The sequence below is a fragment of the Barbatula barbatula genome (assembly GCF_947034865.1).
Source record: "Barbatula barbatula genome assembly, chromosome: 2".
Classification (NCBI taxonomy): domain Eukaryota; kingdom Metazoa; phylum Chordata; class Actinopteri; order Cypriniformes; family Nemacheilidae; genus Barbatula; species Barbatula barbatula.
Window position 1 is genome coordinate 21,692,529 of NC_136767.1, and position 16,778 is coordinate 21,709,306.

Sequence of the window (16,778 nt, forward strand, 5' to 3'; positions counted from 1 at the left end):
AGTCAGGATCATGTGCGGTGATTCTGAGTTTAACATTACAGTGTGATGGACACAAGGCAACCCATTGATTTTCAACAGAATCCTTTATTACCCTCATTCCTCTTACTTTATATTAAGAAAATATATCTGTTTCTTGCTGAACTAAACACAACAATAGCACCATGATTCCCACAAAAAGCTAGCCTCAGGAATAGAAAAAAGGGGATGGTGGGATTTTGATTTTCCAGGAGAACCCCGGTGATGATTCAGCGAATCAAGAGCGGGGCAACAACACTGGCACATCTTTACGGCAATATGATCAGGTAATATAGATCTGACTGAACACGATGCTTTGAGAGCGAGCGTGAGAACAGCTCTTTGTTTTCGTGTTGGTATAAAGACCATAAAGTATAAAGGTATAAAGATTGTTTTCTTGTGCTGGCTGCACAAGAGCGTGTAACGCAAGAGTCAACTGTCGCTATGCAAAAGAGAGGAAAAACATTCTACATGTAGGATTAAATCAGACAAACGGAGGGGTTATCCCGGCATTTCTTTCTCAAGTGTAATGAATATAATCAGCTTTATCTCAGATGTACTCCTGCGTGTGTTTTTAATGTAATAAAAGTGCCAGGTAAACTATATTAGCTACTGCAGGAGACCTCAAAAACACAGCACATGTGCAAGGTGAATTATTAGCTGAAGTGACTTCATAAACGTCTTATATTGTGTTTCTTGTCTTGTTTGTGAATGTTGACATGATTCTCCAGACACAGGAGAAAGCAACAAAACGCTTGTGGTGTAATTAAATTTTGTCCTAGGGATGTGGCCCCCTGAGACGCAAATAACAGCTTTGCTCCTTGTTGAAAAGATCTCACCATCTAAATGGGATACGTGTCAACTTGTTATAGACAACCACAGTGGACGGGTTGGGCAATGGACAACAGCCAAAACACAAAAGAACAAAAAACTATTGAAGCAATAATGTAGTTCACAAAATCTAATATAAATATGATATAAATATGATACTGGCAGATTAAAAGATTTTGATTTACAGAAAAACTCAAAGTTAAATTCTTCTCAATTCTGAAATTCTCAATTCTAAAAAAATAAATCTTTTAGATATCCAGATATCCAGAAAACGTATAACAAATGTAGCTTACACAGAAAATACTTGCAATACATTTGGCAATTATATGTTTATTCAAAATCCACCAAAGCTTTAATCCACCTACTGTATAGAAATATATAGTTGTCTTGAAACAACAGTGTGAAAATGACATAATGTTAAATCTTTGGGAATTACCTGTTTTGTATCCTCATCTTCATAAATAAACTTTGAACAATCCAGAAGTCAGAAAACCCTTCATGTGTCCTTGTTAGCCGAAACCCACTGTTAGGATTTCAGGACTAATCCCTCCTGAGACTCACAGCTAACAACAAAAGTCAGGACTCCCCCCTCAAACCCTGTTGCGCTAACCAAATTTGACACCCCTACAATAGCAAACTCTCAACAATGGAGTTCAGATGTGAACATCCATGTTTCCCTTTCTCACATTCATACTCACAGTGTGACAGGTGCAAACAGGCATTTTGTTCTTATTTGGTTCCATGGAAAATCTTAGAATGGATATTTTTACCCAAGCTTCAGTTGTGACCAGTGTCTCTCCCGTGACCCTCGAGTCTGTCAGAATCATCCCTCACATCTCTACATCAGCACAATTCATAGTCGCCTGGTCCAACGCAGACACACACTTATATGAGGGAGGATCAGAGTTCAGTCATCGCACAGTCCAGCAGAGATTAACAATGGATGTCAGCTTCCTTTTTTGACATATGTTAATTATATCAATCCTGCAGAACTTACATAACACCCTCACCCTACATTCAGAAATAACGCGCACACAAACACAGCGCAGGGTGCTGATATGCCACCTGTCACTATTGTGAAGGGGTGTCAGTTCGAGACAGATGGAATTCTCTAAGCTGTCTTCATTTCTCTCCTCCCTACTGTGGACCTCAGAGAGGCAGCAAAGACTGATGGGACGGAAACATACAGTGAGACCTGAGATATGTAAGATGGAGCCTATTTAATACAGGGGCATGAGTGACAGGAAGAAGAGAAGTTCAGGCAAAAGAAAAAAACTAATTTGATGTTAAGAATATCTCAAAATAAATGTAGAAATGTCTGGAAATAGTGTCAGTCCATTTCATTTCAACATATCAGTTGATAGAGTGATAATCAATTGTCTGAGGTTATATGACTCACGTTGCACATTACACAAGAATATGTTTTCTATATGAAGAGTTTGGTTCCAAAATGAGATAACTAAAAATATTATTTTAATTATGTTATCATGGCTTTATTGTGTAAGTTATTTGTATTTCTTGAGTAATCATGGCTTAAATCAAAACAAACCAACTGCAGTTTGATTGATATTAATTGGAATGCAAAATAAAAAACATTACATTTAAACGGAGTTATCTCATTTTGGAACCAAACTATTCATATGTAATAATGTGGTGGAGACAGTACTACAAGGCAACAATGTTTGCGCTTAGCAGGAAATGAATCTAGTGTATAAAAATATATAGTTGTTAGGACTCTGTCCTTCCTGTCTCGAGCTTTCTAGCTCCCTGGGCAGAGTCATGACATTGCCACGTCTTTCGGGTTTCTGTTGTGTTATGTGTGGAGACATGTGGCTTTATGTTGTTACTTAATGCCACGTGTCTTCCTGTTATGTCTCTCAGCCCCACCCTCCTATCTCCTGTAATTTCATTAGGGTTTCATTCCCATCGTCTGTTTTGTAATTCACCTCGTTAGGGTTTCATTCCCATCAGCTGTCACCACTCTCCCCATGTAATCACTCCTCGTTAGTGTCTCCCTTTATATGGTCTCAGTTTCTCTCTGTTCAGTGTTGGTGCATTGTCTTTGTCTATATTGATTGTCTAATGTGGATGTCTATGTTGAGCTGTGACTGGGGATTACACGACTCCAGGCAAATAGTTTGTGGACTTATTATTTTATTATTAAGGACTTTGTTTCCTTTTGTCCCCCTCGTTGGAGGTGTTTGTTTTTTCTAGTGTTTTTGTTCATGTTTACCCCCTTGCGGGTGTTTTATTTAATAAACATTTTTTGTTATACCTTCGTCTGCCTGCATCTGGGTTCTGTCCAAAACCATTTCGTGACAGAATGCACCAACCCATAAGAACCCAGCAGGCGGCGATTTTCCCTGCAAGGCCTCGCCAGCCTGGTCCGCTCTCCAGCATTCGCCAGGGGAACTTGGACCGGGACGAGTACCTGGACAGGTTCCTGGAAGCCGCAGTGGAGGAGCTCTTCGGGGAGGAAGAGGTGACGGCGGCATTCAACAGCGGACTGAGGGACCCCCTATCGCCTGCGGAGATGAGGAGGCTGAGACCGCTTGGCTTCGAGGGTGTGCTCCAGTTCGCCATGAGCCGACCGGAGCCCAGTGTCTCCGTCTGTCCGAGGTTGTCTTCTCCGTTTGGCCCCATCCCCGAGGATCATACCCTGGAGCTTGGGGTGGTGACCACCACCGCACCATCAGCCTCGGACCCTGCAACCTCTTCACCACCTACCAGTCTTCAGGGCAAGCGTGGAAGGAGAGAGTCCTGGGGGTCCTCTTCGGAGGCCTCCAACGCGGAGCCAGCCCCGTCCTTCACCTCCTTCCTCCAGCCGACTACCAGGAGATTGGCTCGGCAGAAGAGGAAGAGGCAACGGAGGGGGGCACGTAACCCAGCCCAGCCGGCACTCCTGCCGGTTCTCCAGCCGGGTTCCAGACCTGCCTCTCCGCAGGCGTCAGGACCTGCCTCTCCGCAGGCGTCAGGACCTGCCTCTCCGCAGGCGTCAGGACCTGCCTCTCCGCAGGCGTCAGGACCTGCCTCTCCGCAGGCGTCAGGACCTGCCTCTCCGCAGGCGTCAGGACCTGCCTTTCCGCAGGCGGCCGGACCTGCCCCTTCGCAGGCGGCCGGACCTGCCCTTTCGCAGGCGGCCGGACCTGCCCTTCCGCAGGCGGCCTTCCAGCCGGTGCCTCAGCCGGCCTTCCAGCCGGTGCCTCAGCCAGTTCCCCGGCCGGCATCACCTCAAACTTTTTTCCCCCTTGGACACACACCTCTCCCTAGCCTTTTCAAGTCCCCGCCGGTCTCGTCCGGTTGTTTCAAGCCCCCGCCGGTCTCGTCCGGTTGTTTCAAGCCCCCGCCGGTCTCGTCCGGTTGTTTCAAGCCCCCGCCGGTCTCGTCCGGTTGTTTCAAGTCCCCGCCGGTCTCGTCCGGTTGTTTCAAGTCCCCGCCGGTCTCGTCCGGTTGTTTCAAGTCTCCTCAACCTGTCCCACCCTTTTCTGGTGTCCCCAAGGTTTGGTCTCCCATTCCCCCACCCCCCCTCCCATGTTTGTTGTTTTTGTTGACCCACCCGAACCCCTTCATAGCCTCCCTTATGTTCCCCTTAGTTTGTTCTGTGTTGTGCTTGTGGTGTTTGTCTTTGTGCTTTGGTGTTTTGGCCCGCTGAAGTTTCTCCCTTGAGACGCCATGGGGCGTTTCTGGGGGCGGGGGTAATGTTAGGACTCTGTCCTTCCTGTCTCGAGCTTTCTAGCTCCCTGGGCAGAGTCATGACATTGCCACGTCTTTCGGGTTTCTGTTGTGTTATGTGTGGAGACATGTGGCTTTATGTTGTTACTTAATGCCACGTGTCTTCCTGTTATGTCTCTCAGCCCCACCCTCCTATCTCCTGTAATTTCATTAGGGTTTCATTCCCATCGTCTGTTTTGTAATTCACCTCGTTAGGGTTTCATTCCCATCAGCTGTCACCACTCTCCCCATGTAATCACTCCTCGTTAGTGTCTCCCTTTATATGGTCTCAGTTTCTCTCTGTTCAGTGTTGGTGCATTGTCTTTGTCTTATATTGATTGTCTAATGTGGATCTCTATGTTGAGCTGTGACTGGGGATTACACGACTCCAGGCAAATAGTTTGTGGACTTATTATTTTATTATTAAGGACTTTGTTTCCTTTTGTCCCCCTCGTTGGAGGTGTTTGTTTTTTCTAGTGTTTTTGTTCATGTTTACCCCCTTGCGGGTGTTTTATTTAATAAACATTTTTTGTTATACCTTCGTCTGCCTGCATCTGGGTTCTGTCCAAAACCATTTCGTGACAATAGTTGTCTTTGCATATTAAAAGGAATGTTCATCCAAAAGTGATCTTTCCTCGTTTATTCGCCCTCATGTCTTCTGCAGAACACAAAACATATGGGTCCCCATTGACTTTCCTAGTACAGACACAAAACCACTGAGACAGTTCTGAAAAAAAAACGTAGTTTGTGTTCCACAAAAGAAAGAGTAATATGCATGATTTGAATGAAATGACCATAAATTAATGGTGACAGAATTTATATTCTTGGGTGAACTATCTCTTCAAGATAAAATAAACTGGAAATTGTCAGTAACAATTTCCCCCGTATCCTCAGCTCCCTGCCCTGGCACCTATTGAGGTGTTGGGATCTTAATAAAGGCACTCCAGCGAGAATTAATTTAGCGTAGATTAGAGATTTATTTCCCCACTGTTTAGCCTAATTAAAGCCGCCAAAGATTAGTTAAAGACAGTTTATACAGGGTCATGGCGGACAAAAATACTGGCAACATTGATAGCATCACAGATGTCTCAGTGGGCTTACAAGAGAGCAAAACTTTCGGAAACAGAGATTGCTACTCTGATTATGAGGTCTAAGATTAATAACTTCATTTAAGGAGTATTTGCATCTGGTTTTCCCAAAAGGATCACAAGTGAGTGGATTACCAGGTAATGTTCACGTCTTCAGTGATCCTGGAAAGTTGTGCTAAGATCCTGTGTCAGAAGAAATTTAACTATAACAACTGAACCCAAAACCTTAATTAAACATTCTTTACAAAACTGCAAGAGGAACATATTTAACAGCTTACAGATTCAAAAGCATACAAAAACAAAAATTTTAACTTGAGCAATCTAAAACTCTTAAAACCGGGTTGCACAGGCAAATTCAAAAATGTTATTGAAAATTGTTACATATGGTGGACAGGCATTGCGTTTCCCGCAGTGTCCTCCCTCAGCTAATGGGTGCGAGTCTGGGATGCATGAGAACATGACAATCCTCTGCAGGCACTCAAATGCCTGTAAATGGATTTTTGAGCCTCCGTAGAGGACAGATCGAGACATTTTCACGGAGAAAAAAAAAGTCTAAGAAAAGGCTTTTCCAATCCATTAAGTCTGTGATCATCTAAAAGCTTTTATCAACTGCAAGGTGAGGTAGAGGTAAGATGAACTGAATTAGAAAGGGTAATCTGCTGAGATTTTGCATTGAGCAATGAATATAACTTGCATAGACGTTTAGCATGTTCATACGTAGACATCACCAACACCACACACACAAAAACTTGCATTAGATGGATTTTAACTTCTTTTTGGCTTGTGTTTGGGATGCTCGTATTCCATTTGGAGTTCATGTGGTGAGCACCAGGTTTTGCAATGAACTTAACCATCAAAATTGATCCCTTTCAAATGAGAGTTAGAGGGATAGTTCACCTTAAAATAAAAGTTCTGTCATGCACCTTTTTCTTCTGTGTAACACAAATGAAGATATCTTGAGAACCGTGTCCCTGGTTTTCTGTCCATACAATGGAAGTCAATGGGGTCCAATGTTGTCCAATGTTGTTCCAAGGTTTGGAATGACATGAGGGTGAGTAAATGGTGAACAAATTTTAGTTTTTGGGTCAACTATCCCTTTTTAAGGTCTGCTAGTAGCCAATGTGGTTATTTGGGTACATCAAGATAAACCACCAGCACCAAGCCAGCACTAACTGTGGTTGCAAGTTTAATTGTTATTAACATAGTTTTATCAAAATTATGTCCGAACATGATTTTCAAACGATTTTGTTTCTCTGAAGACCATGTAAAATGTGAACCATGTAAATATAATGGCCTCTTGTCATCAGCTATCCACAACTATGATTTACCTTACAGAGAATATTTACAGTATGTGGTCACACAATAATAAACAGAAATTTTTTGGACACTCAAAATCTACCTACGCTTTTCCACAGCATGGTACCGTCTGGTTTAGTATGACTCGAGCTCATTTCACTTCGGCTCACTTTGCTTTTCCACAGTAGTTTAGTACCGCTTCATAGTGGGTGGGGATTATAAACGTATCGTCATGTTTGCGCCGACTCTACTGCCATAGCATCATTTTAGACATGTCAATCACACGGACAACACAGGAGTAATGGAGCATATCGATGGCGTATGGCAGCAAAATAAATTACTTTAGAGAGATCTACTAGAGAGTTTGGGAAATCTTACAGCAAAGAGCAGGCAACGGGTTTGCTCGATGGCGCACGAGGGTAAGCTAATGTAGCATTAAAGATTGCATTAACGGTCTCAATCTCTATTTTACTGTCACTAAGCATATAACGAAATGCCAATGGTATGTATTAAAATGCGTATTCATCTGTTGCAAATCCAATGATGCTGGTAATGATTCTCTGTGCCCAATAAGTGATCTGTCTCTAAACACAACACATTTTGGTATCTGTAGAGTACGCTTGTAACCTCAACTGACGTGGTACTAAAAGATGTATGGTAAGTACCTGGAAGGTACTTGGCCGGGGCGGTGTTTTTCCACTGCATGGTACAGCGTGGTACAGCTCACTTTCAGGGGGTTTTCCACTGGGTACAGTACCTAGCACCAGACATATTATATCTATTGGCATCAGGGCATCCACCTCGCCTGATTTTAAGAGGCACTGAGGGAGTTCCCTCCTCCTCTCTTCCTTTTCAGCATCCCGCAATTTAACTGCTCAGTTTGGAATGAAAACCAACAAGAGAATCCGACCAACCCTGAGAGAAGTGTGTGTTTTTATGTCTGTGAATTAATGTGTGCACATGTTTGTATACAGTATGTCTGTATATATTTTCTGTACCCCGATTTAATAACTGACCTGATCGGTTTGTTCTGTGGTTTTATGGACATTACAGACGACTGCATGTTTATAAAGCTAAATAGAAGATCTATTCCATACAGTTACATCTAATTTACAGAAGATTTGCAGTATGTCAAATGTCAATGTGACATAATGTCAAGACAAGGTAAATTCATAAAGTTAACTTACAATACACTTAATAATAAACTATGATGTGCGTGCATCGATAAGGGTATTTCTTACTGTAGAGGACAACAGAAAGCGATCCTGTAATAATTTTTAAAGCCCTGCCAGTTGCGTTTTCACTAGAAGCTCTACACATTCACAGCATTAATAGATTTACTCACATTCCACGGTCACAGCGGCATTCTCAAGCCAATTCAATCAGCGTTAGATTTTTTTTTTTATGCTGGCTCATAAAGCAGGGCTGTATTACTCGAGCACCCAATGCAACCTCTATCACACAAAGGCTAACTAACACAAGCTGGTCTAAAATGCTTCCAGGCTTTAAGACATGCAAATCCCCGTAGGCAGAGTAGGATTAGTTTGCGTGCAATAATGGCAATTACTTGGCAGAGCCTCTATTTGAAATAAGAGAAGAGTGTTACATGATATAAGGGGAAAGGTAGATAAAGAAAAAAATCTAGATTATGAATGAAGCCTATATAGGAGCGAATGCAAATAAGCCACTAACTGCTGAATGATTCAAACTTCAGAGATCCAGCAAAAGTGTGTGCGTTGTGCAGGGACAGCTATAAACACACATACACAGTAATTGAGTGCCTAAAGCAGGGTGACAGAACTTGTTTTAGTCACGTCTGGGCCAATCCATCTGCGGACCTGCAGAAAAAGCACAGGCCCCCATTCCCATAGGCCTCACAGGTCCCAGAATGCGCTACCTCAACCAGCCCATAATCACTTGTGGCATGACCATTCTGCCTCACTCCAATGACAACACGAGGACCTAATTCTTCCTTCCTATCTGAGAGAGAGAGAGAGAGAGAGAGAGAGAGAGAGAGAGAGAGAGAGAGAGAGAGAGAGAGAGAGAGAGAGAGAGAGAGAGAGAGAGAGAGAGAGAGAGAGAGAGAGAGAGAGAGAGAGAGAGAGAGAGAGACTATACTTAAATTCAGCTATTATCACAACTCTGATGCAACATCAGCTATTCACCGCCAATTCATTATAAACCTGCATATGACTCTTTCTTCTGTGGAACACAAGAGATAAGATTTTTTGAGGAAAAAAAATACTAAATAAACAAGAACTGTGCATTCAAAGCTGGACACCTAAAGCCAGGTTCATTGTAATGGGGAAACATTAATCCACATGCAATTATTATATGTATTGGAAAATCTTTTTGTCCAATTATTCTCCAACATCTGCACAATAAATTTAAGGCATTTGCACTAAGTGAAATGAGTGACAGATGCTAATAACATGAAGTTTAAATAGCAGTTGGTTCTGTTTACACTACAAGAAAATAGCAGCATGTCTTAGCGATATGCTATTTACATTAACCAAAAATAGCTGTATTTTCTTTCCATTAAGTAGTTAGATGCTATTTACATATAAATAGTGGCAGATTACGTTACTATTTGCACCTCAGTATTATTGTGCATATTAAAGCCCTACACCTACCCCGAACCTTACCCTAAACTTTATGAATAAAAAAGAATTAAAATTGTATTACTTAAATACATTTTATTGAAACACAAATACCTTTCTGATCTGTAAGGTAATTGAAAAAGGGTACAGAGCATTTATAGCAAGAGGTGAAATGTAACCCCAGTCTCCCATGCCAAGGTATACAGACTTTACACCTTACACCACTGGAGTCACTGTTTGAAATAGTGTCGTTCTTACACTTTCTCTATTCCATTCACATATTGGTGGGCGGAGCCAACAAGGCGGGCTATTTGCACTCAGTGTAAATAGACACTCCGTAAATGTAAACACCTATAGGCAGACTCTCATCATGTCTCGTCACTGAATCAGTTTAAACATCAAAACAGAGGATTATTCCCTCTCTGTGGGTTATTGTGTGCCAGTCTGACCATTCAAGATGTGTGTCCCTTCTTTGGGCTGTTTCCATTTCGGCGGCTCCGCTTCTTTTAATTGAACCAGTATTGGCCTGTATTCTCATGTCACTTGGTGAAAGGTGTGAAATTACCTTTCCGCCTGCCAAAGTCGCCCTCTGTTTCCCTGAGTAATAATGACCCAATCCTCCCTCCACGTCTCATTCTCTGTTCTGTGAATGGATGTGTTCGCACTCAGCAGTGCTTGTTAAATATGAAATGCTGGAGGGCCAATTAAAGACAGACACTGGGTAAAGTGTAAGGACTTACTGACCAAATGGCCAATGTCACATCACATTAAAGTACTGTATATTGTCTTATTTATGGCATGCAGTATTTTCTATGGATAAACCCCTTCCAATACAGGTATCAATGCATCTCACTGGTGTTGTCTGATATAGTGTATATCGTTTTGTGTGATTTAGTGTAGAGCACGAAATCTGAGATTTATTTTTAAGAAAAGAAAGATAGAAAAGATAATAAAGAATAAAAATGGATCGCTGCAATTTCCTAAACAAATGGAATATAAAAATGTACACGCTTGCTAGCCATTTCAAGTCAGACTCTTTGTAGAACCATACCATTATAGTGTTATCGGCCTACTTTCAAACGTTACACCTTTATGTTGAAATGCAAAGTTTCCCAACGTTTTCTAACCTGAATATTCTTATAAATAAAACAGTCTTGGGAGGATCCCCTATTTCTTTTAGCATTCTAAGCAGGTGTACTTCATACAAACTTTAAAATACACACGAAAAAAGCATCGTATTCTACATAAGTTTCACACCAGCCTTGGGTTTAGGATTCCAAAACATTTTCATTGTGTAAGTTAATGTTAGGCTCTGTTAATAGAACAGTTCTGTATGTATAATGTATCGGTTCCCTACATAGATTGTTAACATCAGGTGACAACAAGGTGAACCTGGTTATGCCGCGGTCAGATTAGACTTTGAACATGCGAAATTCGTTCGGGCGGTGCTGCGAAAATGGGCGGGAGCTATTCCTGCATCTTTTTCATTTCTGTACCGAGAGGTCACGCTGTGATGTTTTGATCTTCTATTGGTCTCACGCACTCACGTGACGCGAATTCGCAGGTCAGAGTTCACCAAACTTGAACTTTGCTATGCAGCAAAATGCGAAATATCTTCGGACGATCTGTCGTATACGCATGCGTATGAATGGAATTCAATGGAGCCAAAAGTCAAGCATTACCATGGACTTAGTTATTCGCATTAACCTTTTTCGCAAAAAGAAAAAACACCTCAAGCGAGCGTAAAAAAAATGTCAAATGCTGAATTATTGTAACTTTCTCTCTTCCTCTCTTTTCATTCGCTAAATGTATTGTTTTTTAATTTATTTATCATGACATCACTCTTTATTGAAGCCTTTTAACTTGATTGCGTTGATGACACGGGACAAGGTCTCACCTCCCCACATTAAAGAAAAAAATTCCATCCACCTCATTCCGTCCCCTGGTATGAGTGACTTCAATTCCTTCAGCTTTAATCCCATTACTGCTGCTGTTTCCAGAGAACGCTTATCCAACATTAAATGAGATGAAATATGCTGTATATTAGAAACTGTATCTGTAATATGAAGGACAATGAACAAATAGCTTGTACTCCAATTTTCCGTCTCAAACGATGTAAACATTATTGTTCTCGAGTGTCATCATTAGACTTGTTTTTTTGTGACAGTGAAACGTTTTGAGAGTAATCAGAGATGCTTTTGAAGGTTATTGCATTGCAGCAGGTGATTGCATTGAAGCTGTTTCAATGACAAAGAGGGAAACAGAAGCAGGGAAGCAGAAAGACCTCAATACCAACACACACAACAGAAATGTTTCCCTCAATCCGCAGCACAGCGGCTCTTCATCTGGCGAATTCTGAGGATAAAGCAAGAATGCGGTTTCAATTTGGAATCTGTAATAGAGTTTGAGTAGAACTGCTAGTGCAGAGAAAAACCCATTCCATCCCCGTAGACACTGACTTCCACTGAGAAATGCATATTTCATGATGCATTAATGCAGTAGCAACATTATGTGTTTCAACCATCTTGTAAAACATCCCCGAGGGACTGTATTTACAGTATTTTGGCAGTAAAAGTACAGGGTAGAAAAACAGAACCACACAGCCCACACATAACAAGTAAAAGCTGATCTTGTTGTTGCTTCCAATTACAGACTGTCCATGCATTTAAATATAAGCATCATTAGCTATGTAATAGTTTTATTAAATGACCTTGTTATACAGGACCTTAACATGATTACCAAGGGCAAAAGTTGTCATGCATTACAACATTCATTTGTTTGATACAAATTACAGATATTTTTTCCATTATCTCAGCAATCAGCCTAACTACAGGTTTACTGTGATTTGAATGTGGACCCTGTAATTTCATCTAACCTGCAGTGCTTTCGCCACACTGGGTCTTGTCACAACGCCAAAGACTCTGAAGCCAATGACAAAAGGGAATAATCAAGTACTGTTTGCCACATTCATCAACAATAATTTACATGTAAGTCATGTCAAATTTATACTGTATATCAGTAGTTCGTAAGGGGTGTCTCGATAAAAATTAAAGGTTTGTTTACATGCACGTGTTGATTTAAAAGTCAGAATATAGTAGCCTACATAATTAGCTCTACAATTAAACCAATGTCTTGATAATAGGAAACGAAGTAGTAATATTTATTTAATCTTTAAAAAATATATATGAAGAAACAGGGCTAATTCGGTTTATAATAGGTGGACATTGTAATATCGCTCAATCTGAAAAAAATGCTTGTTTGGTCCAGTGGTGGGGTAAATAGACAAAATAGTTTAAATGTCCATATTTGATCAAACCATGGGGTTAAATATAAATTATAATAAATTAATTCAATATTAATATACTAATACAATATTTGGTTTCAATTTTTACATAACCATGGATAAAAACAAGACTCTTAAAATCACCATGATATTTTTTTATTATAAATGATTTATTTGTATAGGTAATTTTTTTTCTTTACAATCTTTATAATCAGAAACTCCCCAGCTCCTTTCAAACAATATCTCTTTTTTTGCTAAATCAGGGAAAAAAGGTAACAGCAAAAGATATATCGTCACTAGTTAAAGCTGGGACAGCAGATGCATAAAAATGCAAATTCACAGGACTGCAAATCACCCAGCTTCCTGCACTCGCAAAAACGTCATATAACCATGCCAAAGCTATTTCCTAGTTGTATCGTTCAAGTACATTCCAAGCCCTGTGCCATGTGTCAACACTATGATAACACACAGAAACACAAACCAACATGATCACAAGGGTTAAGGAGGGAAATTGCTGGTAAGGCTGGCAAGGAGCACATCCTCTGGGCACAGAAAAGGAGATTGGGTTACGTAACCCTCTCACTCAGTATACTGGTGCCAGCCGCCTCAGCTCTCAACTGTGCCCAGTCTGTTTCCTTTGAACCCAGCTTCTGTCATCTGTCAAGGGAGAAGGGAATAGCGAGAGGCAGGAGACATGGGGACAGACCCAAGCGTCCAACTGGGTGCTTCGCCCATGTATATCATGAGTGAAGCTCAGAACTCACAACTTAAACCGCTCACTCTGTCAAAAACACTCAAGACCTACTTCTTTACAGCCTTTTATCACACTAATCTGGAAAGATCTGGCAGTGGAAGAACACGACAGACTAACCATGCCAAATGGTCTTTAAGAAAACTTAAAATGGAGTTGAACACATACTGTAAGCACATACATGTGCTTAAAGGTCCAGTGTGTAACTTCAGGGACGATATATTAAAAGAAATACAATACAATTTATATAACTATATCTTCAGAGGTGTGTAAAGACCTTAAATAATGAAGCGTTATGTTTTTATTACCTTACACCATGTCTATACCGGACGCGACATGCACTGCACGGATCCAGTGTGAACAAAATTCAAAATGATAATGGGCTATTATGCGTTTCTAATGTCTTGTGTCGTGTAGCGTCGGTCGCATCCGGTGTAGACACGGTGTTGGAATGACCTATTTCTATGAACACACAGCGCAGGTCCCCTTAAATGGAATCGCCATGTTGTTTACAGTAGCCCTGACAAAGGGAAGAACTGTTCTACATTGTGTTTCGTAAATATGTTCTCTCCTTCGGCAAAGCGTAAACTTGATGATATCTCAGTCTTGTGTCAGCCACCGTAGTGCTTTGAAGGGGAGGGGTTGTATAACATGTCTGTTCTTTGAGGACCATAGCCTGTAAGGGTCACTCTCCCTGAACCTCCTGCCAGGCGCCTTCAGAATAGTGGATGGCACCCACATTATGGACTCTGGTCGCTCCAGGCCTTGAAGAGGTCAACATTGCCTCGTTTAACACCTCATCATCATCACAGAATTGTCTGTTTTTAACCTGTGTTTCACCCTTTATAAGTCTGTTTGTTCTCTGCCTTTGTGTTCAGTCTTGATATGTTTATGCCTTATTTCCCGCTGTTGGGCAGTTTTGAAGTTAAGTGTTATGCTGAGTTTTTAGACCATCGAGTCTACTTTTGTGTTACTCTGATTATTGGACGCACGGCTTGCCAAGTTTGTTTTCAACCTTTTTGTCTACAAAGTAAAGTGTTTTCAATTTTTTATCACTAAAGCCTCTTCACTCTCAGATCTTCTGCGATTGGGTTTAAACCCTTGGGACTAGCTCAGTGAATAATACCTCACACTTAGAGAAATCGTATTGTTCCCTTTACATGTCAGTCTTCGTGTGTCTGAGTGGGTGGTTCAGTGTTGCCCAAATCCTATGCCAGTTAATTAAAGGGACAGCTAAGAAACTGCACAGCAACCACTTTGGAAACTTTTACTTTACACAGGGTCATGCTTGTGCTTTATTTGACAATAAGAAGAAATATATCACAGGGTTGACTAAACTGGATAATTGGAACACAGTGATACATTGTCTTCTGTTTAACCAGATGTGAGATGAAGAGACTAGAGACTGGACAGCAAGTTTTGTGTCATCGCTAGAAGTTAGATTATATATTTGTATATTTATAATCCTCATCTGAATATCTTCCCATTTATTAGACATCTAAGTGGCTACATAGCATACAAGTCTTTTTATAATTGCTACACAGAATAACCCTATCCCACACCCCAACCCAAATAAAAATATTTTGTGTTTAAAAGCATTGTAAATTAAGTAAACACATTCATTTAATAAAGAACATCTTATAGATACATTAATATAGATACAAACAACCCTCCTACTGTACCTCTGAACCAAAACTTCAGACAAACCTGCTGACATTCACTATATTTGTGAAGACACTGTGCATAGCAAAACCTGCACACACACACAAACACCTAATCATGTAAACAAACCTACATTCTGATTTACACATATTTTAGTTGCTCAAGATTCATATAAGGTAAGATCAGGAGGTAACCATGTGTCAAAGTCACATGACACATCACCGTAAAGGCCGAAAGACACTTGTCAATCATGCTGTCATATATCTAATAGACATGTCACTCCATCATCTTAGACTGTGAATGTGCTGCTTTCAGCCCCTTTCATCAACAGCAGAAATCAGACAGCAGCTACTCCACGACAACTCACTTCATCTCTGTGGTTTCATAAGGAAATGTCTCCAGCATCACCTCAAAATGACAGCTTCTAATTATCCCTATCTGATGACCTGATGTAGCTGAGAAAGCCAACAGGTTTCTCTGTCTCTCTCTGTATTCCAGAATAAGGCCACATCCACACGAAGCCAGAGCTTTCCCTATCCGATCTCCTTTTTCCTTTTCACAGCGTGGTCTCAAGAATTATCTGCGTACACACGAAAGAAATGAATCCGATTGAACACGATGTAGTATACCAAATCAGAATGTAGCGCTGTAATTTTGCCACAGCTATACACTAAAAACGGAGAAGACTTGGAGCATACGTATAAACTGCGTGCTGGAGGGATGACACCATTGTTTTAAGAAGATATACAGACTGGCTGTTCACACGAAAACGCAAGGGCGGCGTTGGTTTAAAGAATAGCGGTTTCTGGCTCCCAATACGCCGGATCAATCTGGGCGAAACGCCTATATTCCACAAAATCTTTACGTATACAGCTAAATGCATCTCCGTGTCGATGGCCTCTAAGAGTAAAGTTGTGTGAAGATAGCTATATGCACAACCAAAGAATGAAAACGCCTTGATAAAAGAGGAAATTTACATAAATTCAATGAGTTCCTACGAGATGTTACGCTATTATAAATTTTCATTTATGCTCATTTTTGACATGAAACCTCAAACAATAAACTCAAATCCCAATGCACTATGCAATTCTTCAAAACAACATGCTTTGCTTGTAAAATGCTGTAGGACACCAAAAACCTTTAACACAGCTTTCATCAATTCCGAACGCAATTTTATGCCAACTGGAGATGATGATGCTTGAGGACTCACAAGGAGTGTTTTTGACAAATGCTGTTTGTCGAAGCAGTAATAAACAGGCCTGCTGCGCAAAACATGTGAGTCACATAAACTACTCTTCAACTTCAGGGCACATCTTAAGAGCTTAGACAATTAAGGACTTTGTACGTTATAAGATCTTTATATTTGGGTCTGATCCATATTTTGACTTGTCTCTTTTTGTCAAACAAACCTCTCAACATATGCTCTAAATAATTTAGGCTAGTTAAAACGTGTTATCATTTATAGGCAACTTAAGACGTGAATCATATAGGCAACTTAAGATGTTTTAAATGTTTGATATAAACTTTTTGATGTTTAGTAA

At 40.8% G+C, this 16,778-nt stretch overlaps 1 protein-coding gene across 6 annotated transcripts in view; it reads right to left on the bottom strand.

The window, feature by feature from the left end:
* Positions 1-16,778, bottom strand: part of trpm3 (transient receptor potential cation channel, subfamily M, member 3) — a gene marked incomplete at both ends in the record, with an annotated part of 110,066 nt that overhangs the window by 43,666 nt on the left and 49,622 nt on the right. The window contains one exon of one of the 6 annotated variants that reach the window (XM_079477627.1): positions 1,283-1,388. The exons of the other annotated variants lie outside the window; for them this stretch is intronic. Of the gene's footprint in view, positions 1-1,282; positions 1,389-16,778 lie in introns of those variants that run through there. 6 annotated transcript variants of the gene reach the window in all.